Below are 25,673 nucleotides of genomic sequence, written 5' to 3' on the forward strand. Positions count from 1 at the left end.
ATCCAGGGAAAAGTAGAAGGCAAAAGAAATAGAGGTAGATCTCCTACACGATACACGGATCATATTGTTGCTAACATTGGCGCTCCATTGTCAGAATGTGCCCGAATGGCAGAAGATAGAAAAACGTGGAGGAACATTGGGAAATTTAGCTAATAGCTTCATGATATCACGATACCTGCATCAGGCCAACGACTAAGAAGAAGAGTTGATCACCAACTTCAGGATCTCTAGATTTCTCATACTGATCAAGCAGTTCTTTACACTCGTCCTTCCAGCATGGGATGTAGGATTTGGTAAGTCCAAGTGGGATGTGCTTTTTTGCACAGCTAATCATTAGTAATGCAAATCTTTCATAATTTTGGACCTCTGGTCCAAAACCGTCTGGTTTGATTCCAATAAAGATTGCTAATAAATTCTTAGATCACAGGTCTTTATTCCAATATTCAATTAAGCATGTATGCTAAAGAGAGCCTCTCTCGTACCCACTGCGTTCCGAAAACCAAACTGTGTACGGCTGATTTTTTCTTCGCATAGTCTATTATATCCTTTGATGAATGATTTTTAGAAATAACTTTAAAATGTGGCACATTAAGTTGATGGTCTGGAAATCATTGCAGAATACGGATTTTGTTTTCTTTATTAGTAAATAATTGCAAATGTAATTAAAGTATTTGCAAAGAAGTATTAATACAGATTTCGATACATATCAATGTGTAGGCTCTTCTGCTCCTGGATTATCATGGAATTGTGAGAAGTCTCAGGAGAACTAAATCTTTTAAGTTGCTATAAAACCTTTTTGAGTCAGTGTTAAAATTTTAGGTTTAAGAGCAGAGTAATGTGCATAGTAGGTGCTAAGTTAAGCCGGTTAAAAACGTAAAGGAGAATGCAACAAACATTAGTAAGTATTAAGACTGTCATTAGAAAAAAATCGCTCATTAGACTAGTTTTTGTGACTAGTTATAATATCGAAAGCACCGCTTAGGTGTTTTCTAAAATAACAAATGGTAATAAATATCAAAGAATGTTATATTTTGAGAATTAAAGTGATATATTGAAGTGTACAAACTCTTTACATAATATCCAGTTAAATTAGCATTAAAGTCAGCAAATTGCAATTATTTGTTATTGTCGTCAATAAACAAATTCAGTTTTACCAGCAAATAACTGCTTTTAGTAAAGACCGATATACCTGTTTTAGTGGGTGTACAGGGTCGCACTTACTTTTCACAAACGTTTATCGAAATGAATTCAAACATGGAATCACACAACAGTTCTACAATACAAGACCATCAAAATCAAATAAACACATCACAATCATACTCTTCGGCAGCGTCGAGAGTGTAATTTTTTTAAGAGCGTAGGCGCAAAATTTCGGGCCAATGCTTTTTAAATGCATTAATTTTTTTCGAATCCTGAGAAAACTAATAAATATTTTTGAAAAATTTAAACGCAGAATGAAAGAATACATTATTACCGAGGGCCGAAAGTCCCTGAAAACTTCTATAATGTTTATTTTAATAAGTTACAGGGGTGAAAAAAAAAAGAGAAAATTTAGTGTAATTTTTAATTTCAAATATCTCAAATATTCAAAAAAACTTTTTGTTTATTCTTTCGGGACTTTCGGCCCTCGGTAATAATGTAATCTGTCATTCTGCGTTTAAATTCTTCAAAAATATTTGTTAGTTTTCTCAGGATTCGAAAAAAATTAATGCATTTAAAAAGCATTGGCCCGAAATTTTACGCCTACGCTCTTAAAGTCCCAAGTAATTATCTTTAGTGCCTTAGAAAACACCAAACTTCAAGACTACTTTCTCCCACTTGGAAATATAATTCAACCGAAAAATATAATCTTCTCTTCTAGATTATCTAATAATCGCATAGGTCAAATAGAAATAAAAGGTGAAATTGTCAGAGCAAGAAGGTTAGTTACACCAGCGGAACGACTTGTGTTCTCCGGCGTATGTCCTTCAATACCGCACGACTTACTAATCAATGAGTTACAAAAAATCGGCATAGTTCCTGTCTCCCCCATGACCTTCCTCAAAATAAGTGCTGCTCTGCCTGAGTACAATCACATCCTTAGTTTTCGAAGACAAATCTATATCAGTCCTCACAATTTAATACTACCAGAGTCAGTTACTCTTGTCTTTGACAACACGACATATAGAATATTCATTTCTCAAGACAGTTTAGTTTGCTTTAGATGCAAGAAGCCAGGACACATCGCTTCACAGTGCTCCGAACCACTAGCTCAACTAAACCCCAACCAAAACAATAAAGCATCGGTATACAGCGCAACAAATATATCCTTGCAAGCATCCAATGACACAAACCCTTCTCGGTGTGAACAAATCTCTATTTCTAATATCCCGGAGATACGGAACAAAGTAGATGCATCAAATAAGGACAGTCACATAATTAATCAACCAAAAAGAAACTTTGATGAAATTATTTCACCTGAAGCAGATCCATCTTCAAAAGAATGTAACATTTTTTCACCACCTAAAGTCCAAGCAACATCTAAAAAAGCTAAAATTAGTTTAGCAAGCACTTCTAAATGCTAATTTTCTCTCTTACTTGACCCTGCTGAAAACTTCATCGAAAATCACCCTCTACCTTTCCCTCTAAACGTTGATCAACTTAACATGCTCCTAATGAATATCACAGGGTCAACAGATCCTATAACCACAATTTAAGAATATACCACAGACCAACCAGCTTTGTCCCATATGCTCAGTCAAGTTTATCCCCATTTAAAGAAAAGATCCATAAAAAGTAAATTCTCGTCCATAAGGAAAAAAAACCATAATTATCTTAACAGTGACGCATCGGAAGCGGAAAGTGACACATCTCAGTTAAGCCAACATTAAATTCAAGTCTCTACTTCAGTGGAATTGATGGTTTTTTCCATCGCCTTGCCATGGTAACCCCAAATAACACTTTTCAATTTAAACTTTCTCTAAATTCCAGCATCTCCAATGCAGAACTATTTGGTTTGCTCAAAGCCATCAAGCAAGTAAATATTAAAAACATCCCTTGTTGTCTAGTCCTTTCTGACTCTCTCAGCACAGTCAAAGCTATGCAAAATGTATACCCTACACCCCATTGAGAAAATTATCAGGGCCGAATTAATGAAAGCTCACGAAAATTTCAGAAGAGTCCACTTCCTATGGATACCATCTCCTATAGGCATAGAAGGGAATGAAGAAGCAGATACTAGTGCGCGTAACGCTATCACCAGTGACGCTTCAGAAACAGAGTGTCGGAGTATCGCAGGCGATCTAAAAGTTTATTTCAAAAATAAGGTGTTAAGTGCGTGGAATCTGGAGTGGAATGACTCTAGTTCGAAACTCAGAACCATCAAAAGTAATATTTTTTACTTAAAATTAAGTCCACAGCAAGAAAGTAGAAGATGCCAAACTATTATTACACGTCTACGACTTGGACACTGCAGGTATACTCATGCCTATCTCTTCTCAAATAGTGAACCTCCAAAATGCGAAACATGCAATACAGTAGACAGTATAAAGCACTTCTTGATAGACTGTCCTAAATATGTAAATCAAAGATAGTCTTACAATTTGCCAAATAGCCTGAAAGCACTCCTCAACAAAAGATTAGTTTCGAACAATTTATTAGGTTACTTAAAATGTATAAATATGTTACACAAAATTTAACTTAATTAATTGTTACAAATGTTCAATTGTTCACAAATTGTAATTAATTGTTACAATTATTTATTGTTACAAATGTTAAATTTAATATTATTACAAATGTTACAGGAATGTCGCTAATAACCTTTGGGTGGATGCGACTTTGTTTCTTTAAATAAAAAAAAAATAACTAAATAAATATCAAAGTTTTAACCCAATTTTAAAAACAAGCTAGAAATTGCATTTAAATATAAAAATTTACAGCCAAATAGCTTCTTAAACTGTAGAAATATTTTAAGATATTAACTCGAAAAGTATATTTCTTTTAACACCATTGCTCCTGACACAAATTCTCCCTTTCTAACGTGATACTTCAGAAAATCAACAAGGGAGAAATTACTTCGTTTTTTACAACTCTTTAGAAAAACTGCTTTAAGAAATGTAATTGAACCAATTTTCCTTGCTCAGAAACGCCGAATCATAATTACGAAGAGTTTCTGCTTTAATCTGTAAAATGTTGCCGCCCTAAAGGGTTTTTTTTTCGTTCTGCGAAACGTGGTTTTATGTAGAAACAGAAAGGGATAATAAAGTGTCGAGTTTATATAATTTAATTATTTTTTGAAGGAAACGAGTTTACGAGTTTTTGTGATATTTCGTTCTGCTTTTCCCACTTTTTGTTTAATCACTGTTAAAGGACTATGCCTAATGTTTCTGGTAAATTCATGTTAGCAAACACATCAACAGGCGAAATACGTATATTTTTATACAAAGAGAGAAGATACAATGTGTCAGTAAAATTTGGAATAAATTCGTTATTTTATAAAATAAATTTATTTCCAAAAAAAGCTGAAATTCGACGGTTTCTAACTTTAATTTTTACAATCTAGAGAACTAATCAATAGAGTGATATAGACTAATGTAATCATCGTCCTTACATTTCATTATATCGTCATATTTTTTTAAATTTAATACTTTATATTATATGGAAATATTAGATCATTTTTAACGAGCTGATTTTCCATTAGTACGATACTTCTTATTCTTCTGGTTCCTATCCGTTTCGGATGTTGGAAATCATATTGGCAATCATGACCTTGCTCGCTACGACTCGAAACAGCTCCGTTGAGGTTTTCTTAAACCATGTTCTTAAATTCCGCAGCCATGATATTCTTCTTCTACCGGGTCCTCGCTTACCTTTGACTTTACCTTGCAATATAGACTGCAGCAGGGAGTAACGGTGCTGGTTTCTCATAACGTGTCCCAGATATTGCAATTTTATGCGTTTGATCGTAAACACATTCTTTGGTTCCTTCTTCATTTTTTCTAGAACTTCCTTGTTCGTGATCCTTGCTGTATATGATATTCTCAGCATTCTTCTATAAAGTCACATCTCAAATGCTTCAAGTTTTTTAATAGTGGTGTCTGTAAGCGTCCATGCCTCCTCCCCGTACAATAACACAGAGAAAACTTAACATCTCAAATGTCTCATTTTTGTATCTTGGGATATGTTGTGACTTTTGAAGATGGCGCTCATTTTGTTAAAGACCGTTCTTGCCTTTCCTATGCGGCACTTTATTTCCTGTACATTGCTCCACTGTTCGTTTATAATAGTTCCCAGGTAGCAATACTGTTTTACTCGCTCTATCTGCGTCCCATTAATGTATAGATGAGCCCCATTTATATTCTCCTTGCTGATAATCATTTGATTCGTTTTGTGGGTATTAATGTTTAGTCCGTACTGTTGACTGTACTCGTTTATTATGTCCATTAGCCTCTGAAGTCCCTCTAAACTATCTGCTATCACTATGGTGTCGTCGGCATATCTAACATTGTTTACTCTTTCACCATTTAGAAGGATGCCTTCGTCTATTCCGTAAAGAGCCTCGTTAAAAATTTTTGCAGTCTTTCAGGATTTGTCCATCCTGCAGTTTGGATTTGTGAACGCCGTTGGTACGAGGGAAGCTTTATTTAGCGTGCAGGTATTGTTTCAGAAATGTAGAGATGTCTTCTTCTTCTTGATGTGCCTATCCGTTACGAATGTTGGCGATCATCATGGCAATCTTTATCTTATCTGCAAAAGCTGCACAGATGTTGTATTGAACCAGATTCTGAGGTGCTTTAACCAATATGTTCTTCCTCTTCCTGGACCTCGTTTTCCAAATATTTTTCCTTGTAGGATGGCTTAAGTCGTTTCGTATAATATGTCCGAAGAACTGTAACTTTCGAGATTTGATGGTGGTCAGTACTTTTCGGTTCTTATTCATTCTTCTGGAGACCTTCTCATTTGTGACTGGGTCAGTCCATGGGATCTCAAGCATTCTGCGATATAGGCACATCTCAAATGCTTTCAGTTTTCTGCCATATCTTAGTTCAAGGTCCACGATTTAACATCATAAAAAAGGACAGAGAAGACGTAGCATCGCAGCATTCTTACTTTTGTAACAAGGTTAAGAGAAGTTGTGACTCTTGAAGAAGGCCCCCATCCGATTCAAGGTGGATCTAGCTTTTCTGATGCGGTAGAGATGTCAGCTGTGATATTTTTGCATACCTGATTGACTACAAAAAGGCTTTCGATAGAGTTTAGCAATAACAAATGATGGAAGTGCTAAAGAGGAAAGGTATATTCAATCTGTACTCGGAGTATATTTTTAAAGAGCCTCTAAAAGATATTCATGAAGGCATCTCAATAAATGGAGTCAAGCTCAATAACCTGCGGTATCCAGATGATACAATAGTATTTTCTAGTACAATAGAAGGGCTGCAAAACTTAAGGAACCAAATATCGGAAACAAGTAGAACATATGGACTAGATATAAACACCAGCAAACCAAGCGAGGAAAGATCATCAGCAAGGAAAACATGACTGAAGAAAATCTGTATGTGAACCAAATGAGAATTAAACGTGTCTCATACTATAACTACTAGGTAACTATAATCAATGAGTCGTGGGATAATACCCATGAGACTAAATCTCGCATCGGAAAGGCAAAAAGTGCATTCTTAAATATGAGCTCTGTGTTTAAGTGCCATGACCTTGCCCTGGAGACAAAAATAAGACTCTTTAAATGTTACCTTTACTCAATGATTCTGTATGGAGTGGAAACGTAAACATTGAAGGCGGAAACTCTATCAAAACTTCAGACTTTGGAGCTATGGTTATACAGAAGTATCCTGAAGATACCATGGACAGATAATGTCACCAATGAAGAAGTACTACGGAGAATAAACACAACCGCAGATTTAGTCAACATTGTGAAGGGCCGTAAGTTGCAGTACTTGGGACGTATATTGAGAAACTAAGGCAGATATAAGCTACTCCAACGCATTTTGCAAGATAAAATTAAAGGAAAAAGCTCCAGGACGAAGAAAAATATCCTGGCTTGCTTACCTGGGAGCATGGTATAGAAAGACCTCAACATAGCTATTTCGTATAGCAACTAACAAAGTCATCATAGCCAGAATGATCGCCAACGTTCGGAACGGACAGGCACCCTAAGAAGAAGAAGCCTTCTGTGTTGTATTTTGTCGAAAGTTTTCTCAAAGTCAACTAGAGCTACGAATACGTTGTAGTTGACGACTTGACACCGTTCTATAAGTATTTGTATGATAAATAATGCCTCTCTAGTGCTAATATTTTTGCTAAATCCCAGTTAGTTTCTTGGTATTCTATTGTCTAGTTTATGTAGACACGTTCATGTATCATTCACAAGAACAATTTTAAAACATGGTGTATTAAGTTTATGATTCTATATTCTTCAGATTTCATTGCGTTGGGTTTTTGGGTATTGCGATAAAGTGTTTTGTAATCCTAAAATGAAAAGGAATAAATTATTCTCTTCATTTTACTAAAAAGAAGATCCGATGAAAAGTTGGTAACTAACTCTTGTTTTAGAATGGCGATTAATGATTTCAAATATTTAAGCGAAAACTAGGGCTCGTGTATTTAAATATCTGCAATAATAACCGCCCATATTAATACACTTAAGTTTTAAATAACCAATTAATAAAACAAACAATACTACTTCATCCATTATGATTAATTAATTAGTTAATTAAATGCTGTTTTCAGATAAATAATAAAGATTGGTGTGAAATATACCTTTTTAGCGTTTGTTAAAGATATAATTTGTAGAAAAAAAAATTATTTTTTAGTGAAAAAATGTTTTATTTTACAATTCCCGTGACAGATTTAAAAGTTAGATGCCAAAGCAATGCATTTTTAGAAAAATATTTTACCGATAAATTCCAATCCCTCACTCAAAACCACTTCTTACCGTAGACATAAAAATTTAAATCGACCAAATTCAACCCTTTCACAATCATCCATTCCTTAAGGACTATAGGGATAATACATAATGAGAATTCCTCTGGTTAACATCCCTCGCTGTTTTGTTTCATGTTCAAGGCCCAAAATTAATTTCATGTCCGAATTTTCTCCTTTACAAATTTAAATTACATTGTAAAATTTCAGATGGTTGCGGCTGCCACCGACCCACGGCATTTTTAAGCACTTTTTATAATCAGTGGCGCTTTCGGCTAAAACTGGAATGAGATATGAAATAATAATTCAGATCAAAAGTACATTATTATTATTAATTTTTTTACTTTTCCACAATTTACAATTATTTACAACAAAATCACCAAAAAGTATTTTTTTGCATTTATTGCATTCATTTCATTTTACAAAAATAAATTCAATAAGCTAATTATTGAGATAAAAAAATATTTTCACACGGAATATACAAAATATAAAACAGTTCTAAAGGTCTATAGGATACTATTAGAAATTGGATAATAACAGCACAAAAAGTGAAATTAATTCCATTTTAAATCAAAATTATGAGGTAATCACTGGTACTCAGAATATTAGCAATATTTTTAATGATTATTTTTCTACTGTAGGGATGCTTGTTAAAAATATTAAAATATCTCTTTTGATCATCCAAAAACTACATGTAATAGTACATTCTTTCTAAAACCCGTAACGAAATCAGAAGTTCAGAGGATTATTCATTCCCTAAAACCAAAAAAATCTCCTGGCATATACAACATTTCCACCGATCTGTTAAAGATAATTTCTTATTATGTTGTTGAACCATTTTAAAAATGCTGAAATTATACCTATATTTAAAAAAGGTGATCCAAAATTGGTGCTAATTATCGTCCTATATCACTTATTACCAGCCTTGTAAAAATCTTTGAAAAGGCCTTAGCCGAACGAGTAAGTTAATATCTTACAAAGTTTAACCTTCTGTCTCTAAACTAATTTAGTTTTAAGAAGGGATATTTCACTTCAGATGCTATAATGTCCGCTACTGATTATATATAATAATATAAGATGTTGGATAATGGCTCTCCTACTTTAGCGATATTTTTGGATTTAGCCAAGGCATGTGACACTGTAAATCATAAGCAGTTGTTAGATGATTTGAACGATTTTGGAATAAGAGGCATACCGTACTTTTTCAAAGTTATTTAAAAAATAGATTGCAAATTGTCGAAATTAATAACAATGTTCTGAAAAAATCATTAAGTGTGGCGTAGCTCAAGGTACTATTTTAGGTTTTTTACTGTTTCAATATATCGCACTAATAATACAATAGTGTCGTAACTCAAAAAGATGATTTTTCAGAATCAACGAAAAACTCATTGTTCATTTCCTATTGCCGGTAAAAAAATTATTGCACAATATGTTTCTAATTAATATTAAAAAAAAGTTTCTTTGTATTCTTAGGTAAATAAAAATACTGACAGTGAAGTTATTTAAAGATTTTGAGTTAACACTGTATTGCTCTAAGCAAACTATTCGAAATGAAATATTATTTTTAGTTATGACCTTATATATGAAATATTTTGTCGTACTACAATTTGATTTACTATTTTTTAATGCAAAACATACAAGATGGGGTTCAAGATTGATAACAACACGCGGAAGAGAACTTATTAAAAGTTTAAACGAAAATAACTTGACTACAATTTCTACTGGGCAACCAACCTACTGGCCTACAGGTAGAAATAAAATACCCGATCTCATCGATTTCGGTATCATAAAAGGAATAAGTAAAAACTTTTTAGATATTAAACCTTGTTTTGACCTTTTGTCGGACCATTCCCCTATATTTATTGATGCGACATGTATATGATATAAATAAATACCCCATGTTTTCAAATTATAAAACAAATTGAAGTCTGTTCAGATTTATTATTCAAAATGCAATTAACTTAAATCTTCCCCTTAAAACAAATGAAAATATTAAGGAAGCAGTTCATCACCTTACATCAATCATTCAACAGGCAGCTTGGAGAGCAACTCCAAATCTAAATCGGAGTAATAACTGTGAACCATATCCAAATCATATAAAAATCTTAATCAACGAAAAGAGAAAACTAAGAAAACGCTAATCATCTCAGCCAAGTTTTTCAACCTCACTCCAGAACTATCTCTAAGGAAAAAGAATAATTTATTCACAAGAACTTAGATGCACTTTACCAGATGTCAACTTCTATAGAAAATATCAAAATTAACGAAATTAAAGAGATAGTTTAACATCTCAATACTAAAAAAGCTTCAGGGTATGATTTAATATCGGCAAAAATCTGCAAAAATTTACCAGAAGAAGGATATCGGCTGGTTGTGTATATATTTAACGCTATACTAAAGTTAAGCTATTTTCCGATTCAATGGAAAATGACACAAATTATTCTAATACCGAAACCAAATAAAGAACCACACGAACCATCATCCTATCGTCCAATCAGTTTGCTTCCCATTATCTCTAAGATATTTGAGAGGATACCCCTTCAAAGAATGAATTCTATAATCGACAGAAAAAAGTTAATACCTGATTATCAGTTTGGATTCAGGCAACAACATGAAACAATTGAGCAGGTACATAGAGTTGCCAAAGTAGCAAAAGATGCAATTGAAAAGAAAGAAATCCTTTGTGAGACATCCTTTTTGGAATGTCTCACAAGCATTTGATAAAGTATGGCATAAGGGGGTGCTATATAAAATAAAAACTCACTTTCCTCATTCTCTGTATGTACTTCTGAGATCCTATCTTACCAATCAATATTTTCAAGTAAGATACAATGAAGCAGTATCAAACATATCTCCAATTCTATCGGGAGTACCTCAGGGGAGTATATTGGGACCAATTTTATACTTACTCTATACGGCAGATATTCCCACAAGAGTAAACAGCACAATTGCTAACTATGCAGATGATACTGTGATAATGGCTACTAGCTCGGTTTCTGTTATAGCCTGTCAAAATTTACAAATTCATTTAAATGAACTAGAGAAATGGTTAAAACTGTGGCGATTTAAAGTAAATAGCAGCAAATCAGCACATATAACATTTACTTTACGAAAAGAGAGTGTATCATCTGTGCGCATAAACAATACCATAATACCCAAAAAAAGTGATGTTAAATACTTGGGAGTACATTTTGACAGCCGACTAAATTGGGGAAAGCACATCTGGACAAAGCGTTACGTTTATATTATAATTAAACAAATTCAGATACAGATAACAAAATACAGTATTCTGGAACATTTTGTACTTAATCTATATATTTAACAAAATAAACCATACATTTCCTTTTAAACCATTCCGTTTAAGTACTAATTATATATAATCCGTCTTTAAATTTTATTCGGCTTTTAGTCAAAAGCGTTTTAAGGCGTATTATTTTCTCATGGGAACAAATATTTTGAATCACAGTGCACATTTCCTTCTAAAAAATTAATTAGCTTAGGACTAATTTATAAAAAGCCAAAACCCATTTTAGTTGTCAGTTGCCAGTTAATATTTGAATGTAAACATGCATTCAGACGTGTATCTTTGTAGTTATTGAGAAACTCACAATTTTGTGGTAAGTTATTTACTGTTCGTTAATAATTCATTGCGGTAATAAGAGATCCTTTTTTCGTTATTTATAGAGTTTTATTATTAATATTTTATAACGATAATGCCTTTTTGTTTAGAAATGGTAACTTTATAATTTTTTTGTAGAAAGTTTATTTTTAGTTCTTTTTTGAGTATGTTACTAAATTAAGTAACATAATGTTGTAACGTAAATCTGTAAGTAAAACGAAACAATAACCATGGAATTTTATTATTTAAAGTATATAAATGATTGCAATCTATTTTAAAGTTTAAGATTTCTAATGACAATAAAGTGTCATTATGTTTTTTATTGATACGTTTTTATTAATAAAAATTTTTGAGCATTAATAAATAATGTTTATTGTTTATTTTTTACAAGTCATTTTTTTTACATCATTACATACATGTTTACATTACAAGTTGAATAAACATCATTTTTCTGTGACGTATTATTTTATTTTTGAGTAGACGATATAAATTATTTGAATTTTATTGTAGGAGATATAACAATAATTTTTCTGAAGTATTTTATTGAAAATATAACCTTTTTTACAGCTTATGGTTAGATATGTCAGATTTTATAGTCTTTTTTTTGTCGATAATTTGCTGATATATGTTTTCTGACGTGTGTTTTTTTTGTGTTTTTCTGATGTTCTTGAGGCAAATGTTTATTTATTTTTGAGTTCCTTTATAAGATTCCGGTTTAAAGTTATTGACGTCCGTTTTGTTTTACAGTTTAACTGTATTTAGTGTCTTTCTTTGTCAAATTGTGAATATTTGTCTATTTATCTATTTATTATCTATTATTTATGTATCTATTTTAATCTACAATTTTTTTACATATACATCCTTACCCACCCTAATAAAGCTTACTGACTTGAGCAACCTGGTTTTCATTGAGTATTGTGTAAGAAAAACTTTTCATTATTAACTTTTGTCAGCTTTTTCGCAACAATACGTAATTTTAACTGCATAAACAAACAAAAATAAGAGATTAACTACTTACTCGAGAAATTAAAAAGGAAAGAAAAATTTCCTTTTTTGAAGGAAAATACCCAATACCCAATTTTGCTACCCGACAAAATATACTTATTAAACAACGAATCATTTTTAAAAAATACAAGCTAATTATTGTTTATTTGTTTGTTTGACAGCATTTCTCTCCTAAAGGTTTTTTGAATTATTGAGACTGTGGAAGTCTGTACGGGTGAACATTTAGTTAAAATTTATTCTTACAAAGTTTTAGTAGTTTCTGTTTACAATTCATAAGGGACGAAAATTATTCAGACTATTTACCCGTTTATAGAAAATGTTGAATGAAATAGAAATCTCTTAAGATGCTGAATTTAAAATTCCCCGCCATTATTATGATTAAAAGATAATAAAGACCAGTGTTTTAATTAAGTTGGGAAAATAAATGCTATTGCTAGGGTACCAGATGGAATTGAATTAACCAGACTGTCGTTTATACAAAGTATAATGCTCTTGTGGTCATCAGTTATTTTGTTGGTGGATAAAACAGAGAGTTTCACAACTTAAGAACGCTATATAAATGATAATATTATTGGGACTATTAAATTTATGAATACATAAATAACGTATAGCCGTAACAACTAAATGAATGAATATTCCTCTGATATTCTTACGAAATTAGGAATATAATTTACCCTACAATAAATGCACTGTTAATTTCTCTAACAAATAAAAACATTTATTACCCAGATAAAGTTATTAAAGAAACTTAGCCTAGACCTAGACCATAGATTGTCATCGGATGCGATAGTCTGTGGACTAGTACGCATTTCGATGCGCATCGCCCCGCCTCGAATTTTCCCATTGGCTCTTGACCTGGAAATCCCTATTTATCGCTCGAACAGCGCATATAAATATTGGCGATTTTCAGGTCCGAGAGCTTAGTGCTCTCGGGGCTCTGCTTCCTGCATTTATTTTCTATACTCTGTGGCTGAGAATTGTTTCAACTTAACTTGGTGTTTTTATTTCGACGAAGAAATTGTCATGTAAGAAATATCTTGCCTTTTTCAAGGCGAAGGCGAGGCAAGGCGAAGATAAATATTTTTCAAGTCCATAACCCGAAAATGGACTTAAATAGAGGAGCTCTCGACAGCGATATTCGAAGCCCTCTACAGAGCACCCCAGAAGGTGGATAGACCCTTAATTGTTTCCCCGAGGTGACAAGATGGCTTATGAGTTTAGCTGTAAACATTGTCACGTATCACCTAAAGGATATAATTAGGATGTAATGTGTAATTGAATACTCCAAAATGATAACTTGGTAAACACCAAAAAGGTAATTTTAAATGAGACGATAAAAACGATTTTACCGAAACTGATTTTAATTTTACCTACAGATCGTTATTTAAATGCTTATTAAAAGCGTTTCAAAACGTTCCTAGCGCTAATATTTTTGTTTAATAATATTAATATTCTTCTTCTAGTTACATGACCGTTATTGATCGGTGGATATCATATTCACTATCGGGACTTCGTTGACAGCAGCTCTGAATAACGATGTAGTCGTTTTCCACACCATTCACTTAGATTTTTCAGCCATGATCTTTTTCTTGTACCATCACCACGTTTACCTTAGATCTTTCCCTGAATGATTATATTTTTCAGGGTTTCTCATAATGTGAGCGAAGTGTTCCAGCTTGTGTCTCTTTATTATATTAACCAGTTGTGTTGTTTGGTTTATTATTATATTAAAAAAAATAATAAATAAAAGACGGATATACCTTATTCTCTTTCTATATTTACAAAACATCAAGTTATTACATAAGATTAGCACTAAATTTTGTTTATTTATCACGACTGTCACATAAGTATGTTTCACTTTTCTCCTGCATTCGGCTAAAGGGAACGAAAGTTTGGTTTATACTTTCAGTATTGCGAATACGGAAACTAATTTTTTCATCCTCATATTAAAAACTTTCGTATTTAAGACTGTAAAGCCTTTAGTGGTTTTTTAAAGAAAGGTTGGAAATATAAACGAAAGTCCCCTATCATCCTTTAAATGACATTATCAACAGAAAAAGCTTTTGATGGTAAGTTAAGGTATGTGAATTTGCGTTTTTCCTTTTCAATCAGAGCAAATTTACGACCACATGCCAAAAAAGAATGGCCCCTTTCAGGAAATCGATAGTCTAGTACTTTAAACCTTCTAGTTGCGACCAAAGAAAACAACATCTGAACTAAAACCATGTTCTTATTCTGCAGAACACAGTTCTTGGTGTATAAGTATAGTGTTTCAACAGAAGGATGAACAACATGGTCAACATAGTGTTTTAAAAAAGACACTGGGTCAGTAAAAAAACTGGTTATAAACCCGCAACTGCCTTTTATAAAAACTGTCACCTATTGGTAGCATTAGTACTGGCAAGTTTTGGTAATAGTCAAAACTCATAACATCCATTTTTTCGTCCGTTTTAGCTTCGTCACTGAACCTCCTTAAGTCATCATAAAACTTCTACGCTTTGCACAGATATAGAGAGTAACCTGTGTTACACACTTATGCAGCTACGTCCCTTCAAGACATTCCTTTAAGACAAGACCAATAATCTTTCCCCTTTGCACATCCATTAACTCCACATGAGGCATATTTTGGTTTTTAAAAGCAAAATTAGTTAGTCATTTTCAGAATCAGCTACTTTAGAATCTTGACTGACATCTTATGGTGGGGGAAAGAGACATTCACAATAGACCTGTCTATTACAAATATTGTGCAGGTATGTCCAATCATTAATCCGTTGACAAATTTGACACTTGGTGCTGTATAAACAATGTGTTACAGCCTGAAATTAGGTAAATGTAATAAGTATGTTAACATTTAAACAAATTAAAACTGTATAAATTAAAACAGTTTTTAAGTGACATGTAACCTGATTAGTCACTTAAAGTTTACATAAATTACTTTAGACAGTAAACACTTTAACAAAAAAATATACCAAAGTCAGGTATATATCTCTAGTTTTTCATAATACAGAGTACCAAATATTATGATTTAAATAGAACTTAATCTTTAATGTTCCGCATAATATAAATATTTGTTTTAATCTGCAAACAGTGTACCATATCCGCGCTACTGCTAAACAGAAGCTACTTTGTAAATAGGATATGTCAGAGGACATGCAACTGTTAAATTAGAAGTTTAGAGAGCCCGAAAATGATTTTTTTGCCTCGTAAAAATACAAAAGATGCGAATTAACTGAGCTTCAAGCAGTCGTATCGCGTTAACGAGCGGACGCAAGCGTTTTCCTTTGTCGTGATGGAGACAAATAGGGAGCGTAAGACGTAGTCGACAATTTGGTAAATTTCGCGATGGAATAAAATGAGACCGGCTTTGTTTTTTTGTGTTACAATACATTAAGCCGGGAGAATGATGCCGCCCAAAAATGTTTTAATATGGGATCAATCTTTTCTTTGAAGCCCTACTAAATAAACAGCAAACAAAGCGGCAGTGTCTTATTTTTAAAGACTTAGGAAAAAGATTGAAAAAAATAATATACTACATATACATAATATATATATATATATATATATATATATATATATATATATATATATATATATATATATATATATATATATATATATATATATATATATATATATATATATATATAACAGTTTTTTAACTGTGGTATACAGCCAACTACTGGGATTTTCTCATTAATTTTTAGTTAATTAATTCCACTGTAATTTTCCGTGTCCAATTTGTCTTCCTTTTTAAAGAGACGTATTCTGTTTTGTTTTATTATTTTTTGGCTTGATTTTAATAGTTGTTTGGTCAGATTTGGTACTCCGTACTTTACGAGTTCAATTGGTATTCTGTCCTCTCCTGGTGATTTTTTGTTTTTAAATATCCTTAACGCTTCCTTGACTTCTTTCCCTTCAATATTTATTTCTTCGTTTGTCGTCAATTCTTGTATTGGTGATTCACTATTGTCACATTTAGTAAATGGGGAACAAAAGTAGTCTGCCTATTTTTCCTTCTGAATGTATTTAGTTTTTATTAGTTCGTTCATTTCTTTTCTTTTGTCCTCTTATTAATATTCATATTTCCTTTTGTGTTCCGTACAAGTCGTGTTTTATCTATTTAAGAAGATCTGCCAGTGTTTTCCTTTTATTTGTCTAAATAAAGTATTTGTCTCATTTCTGATTTATTTATAGTGGTTGCATGCCTCTTGTGTTTGTTGTGTTCTGTATCGTAAAAAGGATTTTTCTTTTCTTCACATTTTGTCTTCACTTTCTCTCTAAACCAGGGAGTTTTCTTTATTAATATGTAAGTGATCGGTTCTTTTCTCTCTTTAAGTGATTCTGTTGCTGCGGTAATTATGATATTTTTGAGTCTTCCCCAGCTTTCCTCGATGTTATCGTTTCTTATATTCCAGCAATATTTGCTGTTATCCTTTAGTTTATCCTTATAACACTACACTATCCGTATACATTAAGCACCATTAAATATTAAGTTGGAAATTATCCGTCATTTATAAGAATCAATAAGGACTTAGCACTAAGTCCTGATGCAATTATTCTTTCACAACAATTTTCACAATCAGTTTCTTCCACACTTGTCCTAACACTAGCTATTACTTCCTTGTACTTGTGTCTCACAATCTTCACATACTCACCGGGAACTTGTGCGCTTAGCTCTCGTATTAATGTGTGTGCGACCGGCTCACGCATATTCTCTCTTCACCCCGCGTTATAGTTCGGTGCGAATTTGCCTTCCGGCATGTGGAGTTGTGAAAATCTGGTGTATTGGCACTCCCGTAAAAAGTGCTTGAGTTATAGATGCGCTAACGTGTAGAGCGGTGTTTTGTATTAAATCGTGTATCTCTTAGCACTGTAACTAATGATATTTGTATAACTCATCTTGTTACTCTCAGAATTGCCATTAATTATTTATGTAGTGAATCAGTCCTTAAGTTCACTATCAATAAATCGAAGAAAAAGGCGTCTTAAGTGTTTTATTGCGTCAGTGGTCCCTAAATATTTTGAAGCAATTAGGTGTACAACTACGCCTCTCTCAAATATGGAAAGTTTGGTAATATATTTATCCCCTCCACCAACTAATAAATTCTATTAATCGTTTAATTGTAGGTGTCTTGTTTAAAGACAGAATAGTAAGTGTGGTATGGTGGAAAATAACCAATTTTAATAAATTATTTATAAGACCGCTATTAGGTTGTATGTAAACGAAGCACTCAAAAAAAATATGGCATAAATCTGCTTCACCGATATTTTAAAACAAATCAAACACATGCATCATTCAATTAATATTGACAGTATTCAGCTATCCTACCCCTAATTATCCAATATACAACTATAGTGGGTTAACACTACCACGTTAAACAGAATGTCGGCCAAGTGGAAAATGTAATTCCAAAATTAGAGAATTTATGGGTCTGATACATAATCGATATCAATAAACATACATATCAAGTAGAAAAACGTGTATTCTCATGCAGTTTATATTCTCGTATCATCAGTTAACTACAGGATCAGATGTAGCCCAAATAAAAAATATTAATTTATTTGAAATTCACAAGAAGCGACTAAGAGGTGAATTTAAAGAGAGGAAATAAAATTTTACTGATAATCTAAAAAATAAGTCACATAAGTCATTTAAGGTTACTCAAATTTTGCATAGTATAAAAATATTCTTTAGCATAGTTTGATTCAATTAGTTATTTCGTATCATATTTAGCATATACCATTATAGCTTACATGCTTTGTTATTAATATATATATATATATATATATATAATAAATTCATAGTTTACCATTTTAATATATAACTATTAAAAACTTTTTAAATATATTCCCAAGAATAACTTATTATAAAATATTTAAAATTGAACTATCTCAGATATTGCAGAATAATACTATTTGTATATTGATGGCTTTCTCTACAATGGCTTAACAGCGCAAATCAGGCCCTGACCTCCTTAAGCGTTCGTCTCCAATCATTCCTTTGTTCGGCTGCTTTCTTCCAGTTGGCCACTCTTAACATATTTATAGCATAGGCATTTACTTATTCTTAATTACAAACCACCTTTTTTTTGGTCTTCCCATTGGCCAATGCCCCACCTAGTCTAGTGGCTAGCTAATGGGCCACCGTGGCCTTTTCAATTCGGGTGGGTCCACCCAAGTTTTTTATATATTTTTTGCTGCTAATTACGAATTTCAAGGATAAATTTCGATTCGAGTGGTCAAAAAATTGTTATAAACAATTTAATTGTTCATAAAGCTCTAGCGTGAACTAAAAATTTTTTTCTTTGCGTTAGTGGCGTTTTCTAAACTTTAATACAATAAGTAGAACTTGGAATATTGTAAAATTAGTGCAAGATGGTTGCAAAATAAGTATTTTTTAAGGCTTTTTCAAAAAAAAAAACAAAAAAATTAGATTTGATTTGTGGACCAAGCAAGTCCATCACCTTTGACAAAAATGGAGGAAAGTGTTGCTTCTGTATATTAGTGTTGCAGATGTCATCTTCAGTACTTTTCAAAACTGACAAAATTTTTCGTCAGGCTATTTTTAGGGGCCGAAAGAAAGCCACGTCTAGAGGTTGCGTCAAATGTGTACTGTTTGGAGGCAGACAAATTAAATGATTGTCGTTTTCACGACAGAGTTGAAGTGCATGTACTGTAATATGTGAAGAGAGGTTGTCGTATAGTAATACCTTTTTACCCTTCAGCTTCCTAAACATAGGTACCAACTGGAATTCAAGCCAATCTGCAAAAATATTTCCATCCAACCATCCGGAACTGCTAGCGTTGTAATGGCATTCTTTTGGCCCATTCTCAGCCCAAGTTCACCCTTGCCGTTTCCATAGAACATAATGGACACAGAGATTTTTGAAGCGTTTCTAATTAGTTCTGGATACTTGCAACCTCTCTTGACAATGACTTGCTTTTTGCCGGGATCAACAGTGAGATTAGTTTCATCACAATTTCATATATTTGTTGGAGCACCACCGCCTAACTCGACTGCCAGATTTTCGAAAAAGCTTCTCAATATGTTTTCAGCAACTCCTGCTTGTACACGTTTAATATTTTCTGCAAAACGTAGGGAAATTTCAGGATGTCTCACCATAGTTTTTTTGATCAAATCCTCTCCAGGGAAGTTATCCTTGAAAATTTTGACATCTCTTCCACAACGGTTTAAATAATTTTTGATAATGTTTTTCAGTTCCCTTGCGTTAGTAGGGAACCCATACTCTCTCATATAAATCAGGCAATTGACAAATTGGTTTTCTTCGCCGGGAGTAAATACGTTTTGCCTCCCTGGCGTTTTGGAATGTTTCCCTTTCAGTTTATTTAAACTAATACTCAAAGTTTGGAGTATGTATCATAGACTTTTTTGCCAACGGGCACTCTAACTATTGTTCCAGTAGAGAAAATTTTCAGTACTGTGAATCACTAATATCATCAAAATAACCAGTGATGCGATAATATTGTTCACAAAAACGTATAAATATATGAGATCAACAACCAGTTAACATTTTTTTTTATTTTTATATAAAATCAATACATTAACCGCGATGAGTTCAATTTCATGATTTACCTCCGGCACATTCCAAATTAAATGTAATTTTTTCTCTTCAAAATACAGGCTTTTGATAAATTTTAAAATAGATATAAAACACGTGAACAAAAATGATGAAAACGGCTAGATGATTTGTTAACACAAAGCCCTTTGATAAATTAAACAAAAAGCACTACGTTCAATTAAAAGTAATTAAAAAAGTAGTTTTTAGCCAATACGTGATTACACGGCAGAAGTATGAATAATTCATCATTGCCGGTGTAACTGTTTGTCGTTTATTATTTAGTATTTAATTTAAGTGGTAATTTTTATTAAAGTTATTATACTGATTACCGCTAATCTATTTTAAAGCTAATTTTTGTATGGCACGCATGATGTTTGTTTATTTAATTTTTATTTTTATTTTGATTTATTTTAACTTACATGCAGAGCTTATGTTAGAGGTCCAGTGCATAAATCAGTTAGGTCAAATTTTAAGATAAAACGAGTTAAGCAGATATTCTTGCACAGTTTAAAATTCATAGTATCAATCCGGTTCCGAGGCTGTACATTGTTTCTTTGAGTAGTATTTGTTTTTACGATTGGTAGGTTGCTAACCTTGCCAATTACCCTCCACATTTTATACGGGCTTGGGACCAGCTGTAATAACCGCAGAGCTACTGAATCCACCCCGCAATCACCCCAGGCAGATCATGCCACCGATGCTATATTTATAATAAGGCAAGTGCAAGAGAAATTATTAGAATACAACAGGCATATGACCGGGTCAAACTAAAAGACGTTATCCACTTACTGTACGTAAGAGAGATACCTTTAGAAATAATCTAAACGATCGAAAATATCTACCTAAACAACACAATAAAAGTAAAAGTAGAAGAAGAGCGACCCTATTGAAACTGGCAATGGGATAAGACAGGGAGATTCCCTGAGTCCTCTATTGTTAAACCTGATTATGGATGAAATAATAAAAAAATTAAGAACTAAAAAAGGATACCAAGTGGGAGAAAAACAACTTAAAATGTCGTCTGCTACGCAGACGACGCAATTTTACTCTCTCAGGGTAAAGATGATTTACAACGTATGCTGCACTAATTTAATATAACCGCCAGAAAATTTTACGTCTTAATTTCCCCAAAAAAGACAAAATGCATGGTTACAACAGCAAATTTACTAAGATGTAAATTGGAGCTGGAAGGTCAGATAATAGAACAAGTTATGGTGTTTAAATATCTAGGCATTACATTATCTAGCTACGGAAAGCTCGAAACTGAAGTGGAAGATCAAGTAAATAGATAGTAAATAGCCTTAGGCTGCCTAAATGAAACAGTATGGAGAAATAAAAATATCGGGAAAGAAACGAAAGGCAGAATTTACAAAACAGTCGTCAGACCAATAATGACATACGCGGCTGAAACAAGACCTGGCACAGAAAGGACAAAAAGAATGCTAGAAACACCAGAGATGAAAACACATTACTACTATAAAAATATGGAAACTAGACGTTACTGTTGGTTGTCTATATTTAAATACTTCATCAATCAGCCAATTGCGTCCACTGCTGACATAGGCCTCCCTCAGTTCTTTTCATTGTTCTTTACACTGGGCCACTTTTAGCCAGTTTCCCGTTACACGTTTTATATCATTGGTCCATCTCGGCGGTCGTCCTCGGCTTCTTTTATAGTTTCTGAGCCTCCATTCCATAATACGTCTTGTCCACCATCCATCTTGTATTCTGGCTAAGTGCCCTGCCCAGTTCAACTTAAGCGTCGTGGTTCTTTCGATGACGTTTTGAACTCCTGATATTTGCCTGATTTTTTGGTTTGTTATGTGGTATTTAAGGCTCACGTTGAGCATTGCACGTTCCATGGCTCATTGTGTAACTCTGAATTTATTCGCAGATTTTTGCGTGAGTGTTAAAGTCTCTCCTCCATAAGTTTGTACAGACAAAACACATTGGTTATAAACCTTTTGCTTGAGACACATGGGAACTGAACTAGTTAGAATATGGCTTAATTTGCCAAATGCTGCCCATGTCGGGCATATTCGCCTCTATATTTCAAGTGTTTGATTGTCTCTGCTTATTTTGATCGCGTGTCCCAGATATTTGTAAGTGTCTGTTTGTTGTATGGTATTATTGTCTATGGTTATATTTCCACTCATTACAAGATTTGTCACAAGTTTATTTTCTTCAAGTTTATCTTTAATCCTGCTCTTTCAGACAGACTTTTAAGCGACTGTATCATAGAAACTGTATCCTATAAGTTATCTGCGATTAATAAAACATCATCTGCAAACCTGAGATGATTTAATCTTTCTCCATCTATATCGATGCCCATATCTTGCCATTGAGTTTTCTTAAATATTGACTCTAGAGCTGCCGTAAACAATTTTGGTGAAATATTGTCTCCTTGTCTAACTGCTCAACCTAAGCTGAATTTTTCTGTGTCTTTGTGTAGTCGTATACTTGATGTAGCGTTCTGGTAGATGTTTTTGATTAGTGTTGTGTATCTGTAATTTATTCGGCTTTGATTTAGGGCTTCCAGTACTGTTTCAAACTCCACAGAATCAAAAGCCTTCTCGTAATTGACAAATGCAAGAACCAGTGGTATGTTGTACTCGATGCACTTTTCTATTAAGATCTTTATGGTATGCAAATGGTCATTTGTGCCATATCCTGCCCTAAAGCCTGCCTGTTCTTTGGGCTGATAGAAATCAAGTTTAGGTTTTAGTCTCTTTGTTAAGATTTTCATAAAGAGTTTGTACAATATGTATCAAGAGGCTGATGGGTCTATAATTTTCTAATTTAGTAATAGCGCCTTTTTGTGTAACAAGACTATCACTGCATTGTTCCAGTCTTTTGGAATCGTACCCGCATGTAAGCATTTATTAAACAGTTCGCTTAGTGATTTTAATAGAATTTCTCCTCCTGCTTTTATTGCCTCAATAACGAGTCCATCATCACCAGGCGATCGATGGTTCTTCATTTCCTTTAAAGCTGTTTTCACTTAGTTGCACGTAATTTTTTAAAGGTTAATGAAAAGGGCCGTAACTCAATAAAAATTGTTTTTTGAAAAAAGTGATAAAAGGCAAAAAATTTTAAAAAATAATGTGTTAAACTAATGATGCCACAAAATTCATTTGATTTGAACGTACTCTAAAGTTTGGGAAGATTTAGGGTTGCAAGTCCACCTTAAAATTTTTCTGTGCGATTAGATTTTGTTGTTTCTTTTTTATGAAAAATGCTTTCAGAACAAGAAAGTAACGTGTCCATTTTTATTACAAAATGTCAAGTAGTTTAGGAGATAATGCAAAAAAACAATTTTTATTTTGTAACTTCAAAGGGCTGTAACTTTTTTTGTGTACACTTTTGTACTAAGGTAAGTTGGATTCAATCAATTTATTTTTGTCCCCAGAATGCGTGATTTAATTTATGACATACCTTTTTAAAACACCCTGTATAGTTTAAACTAAAATCCTATGTTCAAGCTCCACAAATATATTATTTTTGTAACCATCCAAGTTTAATAGATAGAAAAATCGACGAAAGTTTTTAATTACCACCAAGAAGTTCCTACCCTATTCTCGGGAGCGTCAAATACAGAATATGCAAAATATTTTCCTAAACCAAAAGGAGCGGGTTTGCGGCTGCTGCTATATCCGCTTTACTGTCATGTAGCTCCTGATACGTATCTCTGCGGGAGAATATCGTCTACATTGACACCCCGTCTAATTAAATGTTAATCCTTGAGAGCGTTCGCCAGGTGCATTTGGCAGAGGCTAGTTAAATGTCTGAAATTTTACGAGATTGCTAGCGATACAAGAAAAGCGAATCAATATCACAATTCGCAAAAATTATTTTGTGTTTTAATTGATGCTCTCAAGATGTAAATTTGATTTAAACTTTTGTATCTTGAGAAACTAAAATTTGAATAGATTGGCACTTTTGTTTTTTATTTGGTAATTTTTGGTAATTATTATTTTTTATGTAATCTCTAAAAATCTTTCCATAATTAACTTTCTTTCTATTTTTAATTTTTTCATTTTCAGCTATTTGCTTTCTCTTTTTTTTTGTTTCTAATATACACTAGAATGCAAAATAATTGACTCAAAAGCGATATTTGAGATTACACCTTTTGTTTCAATGTAAGAAGTGTGAAAATAAAAAAATGTAATGTGCAAACAATAACTTTATTATTGAACTTACAAAAACTGCTATTGCATTATTTGGAAGACGCATTATAAAAAAAATTGCAATACAAACAGAGTTTCCTAAATATTCATCATTGGAATTAACGCAAGAAAGACGTTATGAACAGAGAAATCATCAATTACAACATGAATTTTCTAATTATTCAGTATTTAATATTACCACCCCTACTCCTAATTACAATTTCCAATCGATTTTGCATGGATTGGATGACTTTTCTAATAAATTATTAAGACATTGATTCATCATTAAGCGCAGCTCTCAATTCTATTATGCTACTTGGTGCATGATTTCTGTCCCGGATCCTTCGTTTAAGCTCATCCCAAACATGCCCTATTGGATTTATGTCCGGGCTTAACGCAGGCCAATTTATTGTAGGTATACCGATCTCAGAAAAATAGGTGGTGGTGACTCGTGCGATATGGCATCGTGCATTATCGTGCATTAAAATAAAGGCATCATCAATAAATCCCGCATAAGAAACCACATGTTCCGTCAAAATATCTCTGATGTTACGATCTGCCGTTAAACCTCCTCCACGTCCTCCACCAGAAACGAAAATCAACTCGGTTTTCCCATCCATAGAACTGCCTGCCCAAAACATACAAGAATCGCCTTTATGGCACAATTCCTCGTATAGGCAGATCTTACTTTCATCGGAGAATAACACCTGAGTCCATTGATAGTCGTTCCGATCCAGATGTTCCCGAGCAAACTCTAATCGCCTTTGCTTCTGGGCTGCAGTTAGGTTGGGACCCATAGCGGCCCTTTTTAGTGTCAGGTTGGCTGCCTTTAGTCTTGTTCTGACTATCCAAACGCTGGTGACCACACCTCGGACCTCTCTAAGTTTTTTTTTGAGTTTAGCACCACTCAAATGTCGATTTCTCAGGGATTTCCCTTTCCGTTGTTATTTGTTTACGGCCTCCTCCTTGTTGACGACTATAATCAGCAGTATCTTGATACCGACGATACACTCGGGACACAGCAGATTGGCTTAAATTTAGTCGATTTGCCACGGCCCTCTGGCTTAGGCCTTCTCTCAATAATGCTATTGCTTCGGTTGCGTTGACAGGTGTGGTATCCATTTGTTATGCAGTTGCGAACTTAAGTGACTGATGTATTAGTGGATTGTTATGGAAATTGATGCGTACGATGTTAACCGAACGCGTTAAGTCGGTGCGTGTCGATTTCAATAAGTTAAATTCTGACCCCCTCTCTACGTGTTGCAATATTTATTTGTAATGCGTCATCCAATTCACCAAAAAACTCGATTTTTTTAAAACTCAATAATGAGGTTAATGATTGTATACTAAATATTTTTAAATTTATACTTTTTAGATTGAAACAGGAGA

The sequence above is a fragment of the Diabrotica undecimpunctata genome, chromosome 2 (genome assembly GCF_040954645.1).
Source record: "Diabrotica undecimpunctata isolate CICGRU chromosome 2, icDiaUnde3, whole genome shotgun sequence".
NCBI classification, from domain to species: Eukaryota; Metazoa; Arthropoda; class Insecta; order Coleoptera; family Chrysomelidae; genus Diabrotica; species Diabrotica undecimpunctata.